Source organism: Corvus kubaryi, unplaced genomic scaffold, assembly GCF_017639235.1.
Source record: "Corvus kubaryi isolate FWS band 111438036 unplaced genomic scaffold, C.kubaryi_AGA036_p1.0 37300, whole genome shotgun sequence".
Lineage (NCBI taxonomy): Eukaryota > Metazoa > Chordata > Aves > Passeriformes > Corvidae > Corvus > Corvus kubaryi.
Genome location: NW_024581093.1, coordinates 4,050,688 through 4,061,560, shown reverse-complemented (window position 1 = coordinate 4,061,560; position 10,873 = coordinate 4,050,688). Strand labels below are relative to the sequence as shown.

The following is a 10,873-nucleotide window of genomic DNA, read 5'->3' as shown; positions in this document are numbered from 1 at the left end:
AGGCTCCTTTGAAAATCCAGACCCTAGAGCTGTCATGTATGTGTGTGTGCTTGTTTCTGGGCATGTTGTATATATTTGTGCATACACAAATCTACATAAATAAATAAAGTGACATGATCAGATTTTCAAAGGCATCCAGTCTTGAGAAGCACCCCCATAGCTCTCAACAAGAGTTGGTGCGTGCTGAGCTCGTGTGAAAAACCAGCCCAGATCTCCAACTCCAGGGAACGCTGAACTTTCCACAGCCAAGGCCTGAGATGAACACACACAATTTCTGATCACAATTAAGTTTTAATTGCTTTAATAGATTCTGATCTGGGGATGGGCAGAACAACGTAGCTTTCTAAATGGTTGGCTTTTCGGTTCAAGCCCACTTCTGCTAAGCAGTGACAGCATCAGGCATCCTGCCAGCCTGAGTCCAGAGGGCTCCGAGGAACAGCTCACAGGCTGTGACAGGCTGGGGCAGTGGAGGCACTCAGGAAGCCTGCTGTACAATTCCTATTATGTTAAAATGGGGTGAAAAAGAAATAAAGTTAAACAAACACCAGAAGTGCATATTAAAATGTAAATGCAAGCTGTATTTATTTAAAGGGCGGCTATGATTGCTTAATTACAGATCTTTAAAAAAAAAATATCCCTGGCAATTTTTTCATCTAAACAGCTTGTTTTCTGTGCAGGGCTAAGAAAGGCAGGCAAGGTTTATATTGGTGATGACAGAGCTATTGTAATCAGCAGTTTCAAAGCTGGTACCTATTTTCAGTTTTGATTAAATTGCCTAAACTACTAAAAAAGGCCATTTTTAGTTATTCACACAAGTAACAAGCAAGAGGACTCTAGTATGAGTGTAAAGGAGTGAAGGCTCCTAGGAGTGCTTCTGAGAGCATTTCTCATGGCAGTCAGCCTCACTGGAGACAGTCTCCCCATGGCCACAAAGGGCAGACTTACTTTGAAAAGAAAACAGAAACACCGAGTTGCAAAACCACAACTTCTGACAAAGGCAGAGACTGAAGTGATATCCCACTGCCTTAAAAAAAAAAAAAAAAAAAAGGCTGGACTCAACTAGAAAGAATTCAGTAAGTGGCAAAGAAGAATCCATGGATTATGGATGAAAGCAGTGCACCCAAGAAGTTAAACTGGAGCCTGACAGGCCTGAATGACTCACTAGCATGCCAAAATGGCCATTGGAACTTGTCTTTTGACTAACAAATCCCTCACTCCCACGAAAATTTTCTCTGTAGCTGACACCACCAATCCCTTGCCTACAACCAGCATCTTTCCCTTGCTTCCCACATTAAGGAGAGCCTTGGATCACCACCACCATAACTCAGCAACTGCAGAAACCACAGTATGGAGAAGCTGGAACATTCTAGAGTGTGGGAAACTTTGTTTTGAAGAGGTCACTTGTATGCAGGTCAAAATGATCCTTCTCTATCCTTATTTTCAGTGTGAGCAGTTTATGGAGCAACATTTTGAAAGCACTTTTTTTAAGTGGAAGGTGTCTCGTTGGAACAAACGGTCCCTTCCAACCCAAACAATTCCAGGATTCCAGGATTCCATGAAACAAGCAGAAAAACTGCAGTTAGTATCAGCTGTCTCCTGAATAAATGCATAGAACTCTCTAAAACAAAAGCTGCTTAATCAAAGTACTAGTGATCTACTTTTTAAAATTGGTAATTCTCCCACATTTTAAACCAATGGCACTTAAAGGGGATAACATATAATAGAGTGCAGTGTTTTCCAAACTACTGCAATTTTTCAGGTATCACGAACACAAATCTATTGACTGATTTATACTAATTACTTAAAAAAGATGCTCCAGGGCAAATCACACACCCTCAGTCAATTTACAACAGAGGCCATTCTGTAAGTGACAAGCTGTGCACCTACTTTTGAAGAGCTGTCAGACTGAAAAGAAAATAAATACTGAACTCAGAGAAAATATATAGAATATGTGGTTAAGCAAACACAGAATCCTCATCATATTGTTAATTGTTAATGTTAACGCATATTTCCTTTTTCATCATCCTGCAAAGGCAAATGTCACCACAGGTATAAACATTAAATTTACATAATGATTAAAGTGCTAATTCTTATATTTCCTTGAAAAATACTTTTACAGTTTCTGTGAACACATAGCACTGATGACAAGACAGATACCAGGGCAGGGAACCTCACAGGAGCACCACACAGTTAAGGGAAGCAAAAAGGGTCCTCCTGATGCCATGAAGGTTTTTTTGCCTTTTCTTTTATACCCCTTTTATACCTTTTTTACAACTTCTGTATTTTTTGTGCTTTTTGCCTACATTCTTGGACTTGTTTGTCAAGCTGAGAGGCTAAACATTTTAGAAGCTTCGTAGGCAGGGATCAGTGTGCCCCAGACCCCAAGGTCCTCTCCAGAACACATTCTGTAAACTAAGATAGAACCATCAGGGGAAGGTTCCTTGGGGAGGGGGGCTCACTTGAGCCTCTCATTGGGGAATCTTTGATAGATCTGCTAATTAGTAACACCTCTAATGATATACCCGATCTTTTGGATTGGTGATTTGTGATGTGCATTTCAGTGCATTTGAGCAGGACATGTGCACCTAAGGATCCTTAAAATAAATACCAAGGTAAAGTCCCATTTCCCCTTCTAACCATGTTTAACTCTTGATTTTAAGACCAGGAAAAGGCATCACTCCCCTCCCATTTTGTGATTCATGGGGGATGTTCTGTAACACACGCAAACAAATCTGATCCCTAACAAATCTCTGCTGCTCACTGACATGATGTGCAGCAAGCTGGGATCACTCATTTGGAAAAGAGGTGGAACAATTAACAGCCCACAGTGACAGGGTCAGGATAGAGTCCAGATGTTTTTAAATGCATTTGAATAAAATTTCTTTTTCCAGGGGGAAAAAAACCAAAAACAGGTAACCATTCATACCTCTGTCACGTGCCTGTTGGAATCATCAGGACAATATGGCCCTGTGTTTCTGGGAAGAGGCTGGGCCAGTCTGTGTGCAGGCTCCCACACTGGTCACCAAGGTTCCTGACTCTGTCTGCAATTACACATTAGCAAATGGCATAACCAGGTGGGACATGAGGGTTGACAGGCCAACAGTCTTTTTCACATTCCCACAATATGATAGAATGTAAATATAATCAAAGCACAGTTTGCATTAGCACCAGTGGTGAAAAATAGGATGCCAGCATTGTCTAGCACAACAGCTGTTCGGCATCTGAATGAAATACTGTATCCAGTATTCACCCATCTCATAACATGATTTTTGTAAGTCTCAGAGGTCACCTAAATACATTTATTGACTTCATTATTTTTATATAGGGAGAAAAAATTGATGGTGCTACAGAGCTGAGCAAATAACTCACAATAAAATCTTTATTCAATATATTTCATCTTTTTTTACTGTTCCTGCAACACAATGAAATTCTTACATTTAACCATTATCTAAAAACACTATCCAAGAATTTCTGCAGTAAATTTTTTTATGCTACAAGATGTTCTTGGAAAGTTCAGAGTGAATGTTTACCATTACAACTGTGTTTATTATTTAGATAAACCATGCAGCAGTCTTTCTGACTTTCTCCATCTGACTTACACAATTCATAGTACAATGTGACTTGTGAATTTTACTGGTATCTGTACATGACAAATCCATGAACAGTTGGTTAGAGTGGCTCAGATTCTGGGACTTGTCAATAATTAATTTCAAGGGGAGTAAAATTAAAAGCAATTTGAAAGGATCACATCCCAAGTTTCCTATCCAGAGGAAACAGAGACCAGAAAATGTGATAGCAATGCACAAATCAGAGGTTGATTAGTTGTACATATTCTAAAATAAAACTCCCTGTGGCATTTTATATGAGAGCCTGGATATATTTGGTGGCCTTTTTTTATTTAAAAAAAAATATATTCCATTTCACTGAGCAAACCATTTCACTCATATCCTGAGTGGGAGACAGCCAAATCTCCTCAGATGCTATCAGTTACCCCTGGCCCCTTGGCAAAAATCTGGTGACACCTTAGCTGATGAATGTATGAAAGGAGAGAATATAAGTAATATTCCTGAAACCAATACTTTTTGCATGAGAAGTGCAGCCCGTGACACACTCAGGTAAGGTACATCATTAGGATTGTTCAGCACACAGTATCAATTCCTGCTGCTAGAAATGGGTACCAATTTCACAACATGCAGCCCTGAAAAGCTGGTTTGCTTCAGCGAGCTCCTCTTTAGATCTTATTTTGAAGCAGACTAAGGAACTGAGACAACCTCAAGTACAGTTATGTACCTCTTCATAATGCTCATAGGGATGAAACTCTTCAAACTGAATGAGGTCTGAAATTTGCCTGAGAATGCTTTACCCATTCTTATTGAAACAAATGAACCAACGATTGAAGCACAGAGCTGATTATGACTACAGAAATAACTCAAAGCAAGACCCCCACTGGCTCACACAAAGGGATGGTTCATTGGCTGTGCAGGGTGTAAGGAGGAACAGCACAGATGCCAACTGCACTGGGGACAGAAGGATGCTGAGCTGTGTGTGTATGGACAAGTTTTATCCTTTAACTGTGCACAGGGGATTCTTCAGATGTCTGCTCAAAAGAACTTCAGTCACAAGCTCTGCACAGAAATGCCTCTTCTATGATGGGGAGAAAAGATGCAACAATTTCTAAGGCCCTAAATAAAAAGCCAAGCCTTATCCAAATGTCCTCTGGATTTTCATGCATTTCTGACCACATTAAACTTGCATAATGAGTCCAGGAGATCTAAGTGAAGTACTACTCGATTTTTGTAATTGCCAAAAATACACCACAGGAACCAGACTATGACAGGATATTATGGTATGAGAATACTACAAGGAGGTACCACATTCTCATGATGGGCTCCTCTGTACCCAACCGTGAGCAACTCTATGAACTACAGTTAAGTTCCAAACCTTTTCCTCATTAATATAAAAGTACAGGTCTAGCTCTATTTCGATCTCATAGAGACCCTCCCCCCCGCCATGGCACTTTTATGGTTTTGGTAAAAGAAGATGGAGTTCAAAAACTGCTGACAGAGATAACAATGGTTTCATGTAGTCTGCAGACAGTGGCAGGGAAGGGTAGAGAAAAGCTCTGGCACCCATGACATCCATGTTCCACAACGTTTCTACCACTGATACAGAAGTACTATGACACTGTCAATCTTACTTTCTTTACAATCCTTTACACCCCTTACTACTACAAGTGATTTCCCAGATGATTGCTTGGCAGAGGTTCAACGGAGGTGCCCACACACCCACAGTCCTGTTTCAGCGGATACTCTTTCCACAAAAGAACAAAATGGATTTGTCCCTCTAATGAACTCCTCCTGATCTGACACATGGGACACGAACGGCAGGGTATCAGTTTAATTTCTAGCAGCCACATGTCTCTCAGTTTGCCCAGTCAGTGGAACTCTTCCCTTTGTGGGCAACCTCAAAAGAATGAAACAAATCAGGGAAGTGACTGAAGTGAAGCACATGGAATATTTTCCTTTCTATCTGGAGAGTCTTTCAGGGAGACTTCAGGGTGACAAAAAATAAAAACAAGGTTAAAATCCCTACTTCCATGAAATCAGTGGGATTTTTGCCATTGACTCCAGAGGAACAAAAATTTCTTTGTGCAATACTTTGAAGAAGGCTGCATCCAGTCCTGTTCAGTACATTACCCAGTGTATCAGCCCTGGCTGCTACTGATTTGCACCAGGCAGGAATCTCATCCCTGCTGAGGTACTGCTGAGATTCACCCTCTCTCAGTCCTCATTGTTACTCACCAGCCTGAGCCTGTGCTGCAGATAAATAGTGGGCTTTAATCCCCAGGACTCTCAATCCAATGCCTTTCACCACTGCCAGATTCCCATTTTGTTTTGTTTCTTTAATACGAGCTTACAGAAGAAGGAAACTGATAAACTTCCTCCTGCTTAGATTGCAGGAGCACAGGATAATATAACAAGTTAAATGAAACATTAGGAGAAATAGAAAGCACTTTAGAAAACATGCTCTGCCTCTTTAACATTTCAAATTTTTCTTTTAACGTAAAATTACAGCATAATATAAGAAAGGAATCCAGCAAGATACTTTATCACAATACTTGGGCAAATTTAACTCATCTCAAGTGTTATTATAAGAAATAGAATTTACTGGTATGGACTTATATTCAATAGCACTCCTTCCCTTTTTAATGAAATGTCATTATTCCAATACAAATCCTTTCATTCTGCAACCCGCTCCCCCCTTCATCTCACTATATTTCATTTCCTGCAGTTATGTGATATTATTGCCTTTTTTTTTCCACAGCTATTGATTTAGGTGTATATGGTTATTACAATGCAAAATAAAACAGTTCCCCCATCCATTCTACCTTGTACCATTGAACATTAACTTAATTTGTTTCAAATCTGCATTTGATTTGGCAAGGAAACCATTTATCTTTATGAAGAAAGACCTCATAAAGTAGGGACTTCAGGAGATCACTGCTTTAAAAATTTAATAGCCTTGTGTCTTATACACTAGAAAAATGAATTAAACCTTCAAATATTATATGTCTCAATGTAACCTTTTTGCATTTCATACTATGTTTAATTCATTATATCCCAGGAAAAAAATTAGATAAAACCTCACTAGATTTAGGGTGGTAGTTGGTTCTCAGTTTTGTTTTGACTTGGGCTGGGTATTCCACATTCTAGGATTAAAAGTCTTTCAATACAGTATTAGCAGTTGGATGTAGCTGATGTTCTTGGGATGGAGCTGGTTGTTGGGTATCTAATTTTCTTGGTTTGGTTCTCAGCACTGATAAGAATCATTAAGTCCTGAGGCCACCAGCAATATCTTTAAGGATGATTTTTGTGGCATGAGCAAAGGACAAGCTGTCAGAGTTTAACGCAGTCACGAATCAAAATATTTTATGTATTATCATTATAAATGGAATATTTGAACAGCAATGTAGCATAGGGTGACTTTTGTATGACTGGTGAATAAGTAAGGTAGGAAGCAGAAATATCTATGACTGCAATGGAAAAGTTCTGGTTTACAGAAACAGTCACTGTATGATGAGGCTGATGAAAAACACCAACAACAAAGAGAAAAAATCAGTTTAGCTGAGTTAAAACTGAGAACTGCTTTAGGTATTCAAGACGCATATTTCTTGGAAAAAACAAATATTTCACATTTTACATTAATATAGTCATTCTGGACATCTTTTAAATGGTGGTTTTCCTTTCTTCAGTTTGTTTTTCTGCTCTCACCAACAAGAGCTGTGTGACTTTCATGGATTCATTAACAATTCATTTTTCACCATCACTGAACACACCAAAATCAGCTGCAGTCAGAAACCTAAATACCTTTCAGGGCCTGGAATCATTGGCCAATGTCTGCAGTGCCAGAGGGAATATAAAGGTCCCTTTAACAGACAGATCTGCTGACCACACTGAGACCCCTGAGGCAAAACTCCAGAACTGGAGGCACTAAACCTCTGAAGCCCAGCATTCAGATTTGACCATACCCTGGCACAGCTCCTCCCACACTCCATTTCTGTGTGCATTTGGAATTCACCCAGGATCATGAATCCTGGACCCAGGAGTCTACAGAGCAACAATCCTGCTACTCCCTGTTCTCTCCCAGATGTTCTGCTCACTCATGCACCTCTTCTGTGACTTCTTTTGTCAGAACAAGCTTAAACAACAACAACAACAATTTTAAAAAAAATTAAAAAAACAAAATCCAGTTTCTGAGGTTGATTCCTGGGAAGGTCAGCTTCCCAAATACAGGTGACTGGAAGAGCAGACGTGAGGCAGACTGTGAAGGTAGACAGCTCATATGGCTTGGTCTGGCTGGATCTGGCAGGAAGTTTAAGCCTAAATTAGCAAACCAGAAACACATCATCAGGCTCAAGTCAAGACCTAGCAGTCAATAAAACTGTGAGTAAAGATTAGATCACTTACTCAGATGAAGAGCTATAAAGGTAAAAATACCCAACTCTAGGCAGGTTGACCTTTGTAAACTGGGATGAAAGGCACAAACAGTACGGCACACAAAGTATAAATATTGTATTGTCTCACTGCAGAAGTATTACCAATTAATTGGTTTTAAGTTAGAACTCTCAGCACTGAAAAAAATCACAACCAAAAGATACCTAAAATAAGGAGTTTTAAGCAGAGAGGCATCATGAAAGAATGAAAACTTATGCAGAAGAAAAAGCATCTCAGAGTACCCCTGAAAGAGGACAACCAAGTGAAAAGAAGGGGGCAATAAAACAGCCAGAAGTTGTGTAAGTAGGGAAAGCAGGAAGCTCATAATGTTCAAATCAAAAATAAATTCCCCATCACAACAACTTACATCAGCCTGCAACGCTGTATTACGGAGCTATATTCTTTGGTACACCTAAGTTTTATTGATTTTATAACTATAAAGAAAACAGGAGACACTAGAAATACATTGCACATGTCTCATTACAAATCTCCCTGTCTGTATCTTAGAACATTCTTAAGCTGCGTTTAGCAAGCAACCTGGAGAGCACTGATATACTGTGTACACATATTAGAGACATGACTGTATTTGCCTATTTCTTCCCAGTAGGTAACAACAGGCTGTTTTCATTGGATAATCTCCAGAAATGAAATCAGAGCACAGCATTGTGATTACTCAGCTCATACAATGAATTCCCAGTTTCAGTAAGAATAAGTAACATTCTAATTTAGAGTTGATATTTGACACTGTATATGAGGGGAGGGGTCTACTTTCCATTTTCTCCTTAGACAGCAGCAGTAAACTGCAAAACTCCCTGCTAAAATGTATGATCTTTGGAGAATGCTAATTGACCTACTAAAGTTGGCTTATTTTATTCGGTGAAATTTGCTTATCACAGGCCTCTAGGTGCTCTACATAAACAATATAAATGAAAATAATGAATAGACCAAATACCTAAGTGACAATGGGGACCACATCAATAGCTGTCTGCCCAACAGAATTCGGCTCAAAAGAAACTGTATTATAGCATCTGATCATTTCAGAAGAGAGAACTTTCCCCACTTCTGAGGTTTGTTTTATTTCCAAGCACAGGGGGATTTGTTAGTTTGAGGCAGATCAGGTGTATCCGCCCCTTGCAGACTGCAGAGCACAGCAGTTCTGTGGATATGAGTACGTGCAGAAGGGATGCCATCCTGTGGGTGTGCAAAGTGGATATTCAGGGAGGGCAGCCGATCCTGAGGAGAACAGAACACGCTCCCACACTGCCAGGGTTGACTTCTCCAGTGCAGTGGCTCGTCTGAGACAGCAAACAGAGCAAAGCTGGTTCAGCTCACAGCGAATCTGGTGGTTCCCTACAGGCCTGAGGACAGGCACAACAGCAGCAGAGGTTATCTCTGATTTTATGCACTTTCCAGAGTAGAGAATTTCTCTCGAGATAACCTAAATTATTTTGTTGTTGCTGTTACTATTTCTGTGCATGGAGTCTGGGGAGATTTCTAAACAGGATGAAATGAGCACATCATCTTCATCATCTTCTCATGGAAAGGCTCATCCAGCAGCATTGTTCTTCTCATGAAAAGGCTCATCCAGCAGCAATGTTCTCTCTAGGTCAATCAAGTCAGAAAACAAACCACATATGTAGGAACATGGGAAGGATCTGAGAGCAAACCAGTCACCCAGTGTGAGTCACCATAATGCTTGAGGGATATAAACCGTGAAACTGCAAATTTAATACTGAAAGAACCAGACTAGACTTATGCTAGGTAGCTAACAAAACGAAGTTCAGCATTGCTTCATTAACCAGAGGCTCAGGGAGCTTCACTGCTCGCTCTGACCTTGCCAGGTCCAAGCTGCTGGTGAGCTGGAGACTCAGGAGGCTCTACAGCCCCCTTGTCCCACAAGAACAGCTCTGAAATACCAACTGCCCTCCCTGATGTGAGGGACAGAGGGACGGCCGCCCTTCACTTTGGAAAGCAGAATCCCAGGCAGGAGCAAGCACTGCCTGCCAACCACGAGTGTCCCACTGACAGCACCCCAGTCAGGATATCAGACTGTCGGCTGTGACGTCTCTGTCACTTCATTCACAATTCCCAGAACTGTGCGATGCAGCTGTCTTAAAACCTAAGTGTTTCTGATTTCCAGGCCAGTGAAAGCAAAACAAACAATAATACCTGTTCTTTGTAGATTTCATACCCCTTCAGAGCAGGTACATGGAGTTAGAGACATTCCTCTTCTTCATGGATTTAAATGTTTGGATGGGAAGAAGCCTCATTCAATCTCCTGCTAATACAATATGAAACGCTCTTCACAGCTGTAATTTCCTGTAGCATCTAAAATGTTTCCTGTTAATATTTTCCATGTTGTTGCTGGTTTTATGAAAAAAAATCCCTAAATATTAACATTTTCAGATGGCAGAATGGAAAAAGCTAATATAATTCTTAGAGACACAGCATACAAATCCAGAAATAGATCTAAAGGCAGATTTCTAAGCACTCCCTAAATTCTGGCACAGAGAACAGACCAAAACTCCAGTCCAACCTTCTGCTTTTCCTCACTCAGTACTCAGATGTTGTAATTTGACCTCGATTCTAGCCAGAAGACAAACCTAATTTCTGTAGCGTAAGACAGATCATGAACCTTTATTTTATCATTGTGTCCATATTAATTCTTCCATTCTCCCATTTCCACGGCAAATAATAATCCTACCTTCTTTATAATGCTTGGAGAAGAAAGCTTAGGCTCTTTTTCTGGGAGGTAAATTATAAATACTAACTATAGTTACTCTGTGCTCTTACTGTTGAGAGATTTTAGCTCAATAGGAAGTTTGAGACAGGGAACAATAAACACAATAAAGCTAAAATGTAGCCAAAAACTAAACTAA

General features: G+C 40.1%; 1 long non-coding RNA gene across 5 annotated transcripts in view; it reads right to left on the bottom strand.

Moving 5' to 3' along the window:
* Positions 1-3,353: 3,353 nt before the first annotated feature.
* The window catches only part of LOC121664125, a 60,482-nt gene continuing 52,962 nt past the window's right edge, over positions 3,354-10,873 (bottom strand). For 3 of the 5 annotated variants that reach the window (XR_006015885.1, XR_006015883.1, XR_006015886.1), the window contains 2 exons: positions 10,164-10,272; positions 3,354-9,596 (listed from right to left, as the gene is read on the bottom strand). This is a non-coding gene — a long non-coding RNA (uncharacterized LOC121664125). Of the gene's footprint in view, positions 9,597-10,163; positions 10,276-10,873 lie in introns of all 5 variants that reach the window. The other 2 variants (XR_006015887.1, XR_006015884.1) reach the window with 2 other exon arrangements.